The sequence below is a fragment of the Triticum dicoccoides genome, unplaced genomic scaffold, assembly GCF_002162155.2.
Source record: "Triticum dicoccoides isolate Atlit2015 ecotype Zavitan unplaced genomic scaffold, WEW_v2.0 scaffold8705, whole genome shotgun sequence".
NCBI classification, from domain to species: domain Eukaryota; kingdom Viridiplantae; phylum Streptophyta; class Magnoliopsida; order Poales; family Poaceae; genus Triticum; species Triticum dicoccoides.
The window spans coordinates 39,650-41,273 of record NW_021306481.1 but is presented as its reverse complement, the minus strand read 5'-3'; positions in this window follow the sequence as shown (position 1 = coordinate 41,273).

Here is a 1,624-nt window from a genome sequence, read left to right as displayed (position 1 = left end):
GCTCACTTCCAGGCGAGCAGGGTGCTGGATGTTCATGCGATCCTCACCTTGTCCTTCCTCATGAGGTCCACCACGTACGTGATGCTGCTGCCGCAGAGATCGCCGGCGGTGCATGCTGCCAATGCGTTCCTGTAGAAGCCACAGGGAGGCAGAGACGGCTGCTTGTCCCATCTCCACCACGCACCTAAGCAATCGGAAGGTTACCAATTTAAACTTATTGCTGCCAAATCTAGGAGGAGAGACGCAGGAGGAGAGACGCTCAGATTTCAGATTCCTGTTTTCTATTTCGTGGGGAATAGAAAGACCAAGGCGAGGACCATTGGCGTACGTGGGATAGGAGAGGTTCCTGTTTTTTCTTTTCATCAAGGGAAATAGAGAGAGACCAAGTGAAGGACAATTGGCGTACGTGGGATAGGAGAGGTTTGTGTTTTTCCTTTGCGTGGGAAATACAAAGATTCCAAGGGGATGACGATTGGAATACGTGGGATAGGAGAGGTTTCATCCAACGGCCATAGACACTCAGTAAATTAATCGGATGGCTAAAAGTTATTAATTCCTAGGATTAACGTGGTGGTGGTGTCTTGTATGGTGCTTTCAATTAGTAAATATAAGATATAAGATTAGGTATAGAATAGAAGATAGATAGACTAGTGGAGCGTTGGTCCCTGAGCGTGGACGATGAGGTGTGTTAATTTCATCCAAACGTGTGCAAGTGGGACAGGTCCAGCAATCCTGGAAAGAGCGTCACGGGGGAAGAGGGCTCCACGCTTGGTCATGTCGACCAAGAAGTACACCATTTCAATCGAAAAATAAAAGACAGTACACGGCACGCCTATATAAGCATGCCCATACCGAGGCATTCTAATAGTCAAGAGCAGGAAAGCTATACCAACACCGAGACCTTAAGCTCCAAGACCATGGCCCGCATTGCGGCGTTCTTGCTGGTGGCCCTGCTCTCCTTAGCCGGGCATCTCGCGCAGTCCGCGCCATGCCGATCATGCCCGCCCACAAAGCCTTCCCAGCCTGCACCGTGTAAGCACAAGTCCTCACCATCGTCCATACCCTGCCCTCCACCTTCACAAACTCCCATGCCCTCAACCACACCCACACTCACCCCGGTGACTCCGACGCCGGCACCGACCCCGACTGTCTTCATCCCTCCACCTACAAACACTCCTGCACCCACGCCCATACCGGCCTCTGTAACTCCAACATCGGCACCGACCCCTATGATGCCTCCAATACCAACCCCTATAACTCCAACGCCGGTACCAGCTCCTCTCTCTCCAACACCAACACCGGTGGCCCCAACACCTACAACCGTGATGCCGCCGACACAGATGCCTATGGCACCAACGCCGGCACCGACCCCTGTATCTCCAACGCCAAACCCGGTGGCCCCAAGACATATCCCTGTGATGCCGCCAACACCGACGCCGGCATCGACCCCTATCTCTCCAACGCCAAGTCCGGTGGCGCCAACACCGACCCGTGTGGTTCCGACGCCAGCACCCACCCCTGTCTCTCCGTCGCCAACCCTGGTGACCCCAACACCGGCCCCTGTGATGCAGCCAACACCAACATCGGTGACTCCGATGCCAGCACCGACCCCCGTTTCTCCAAC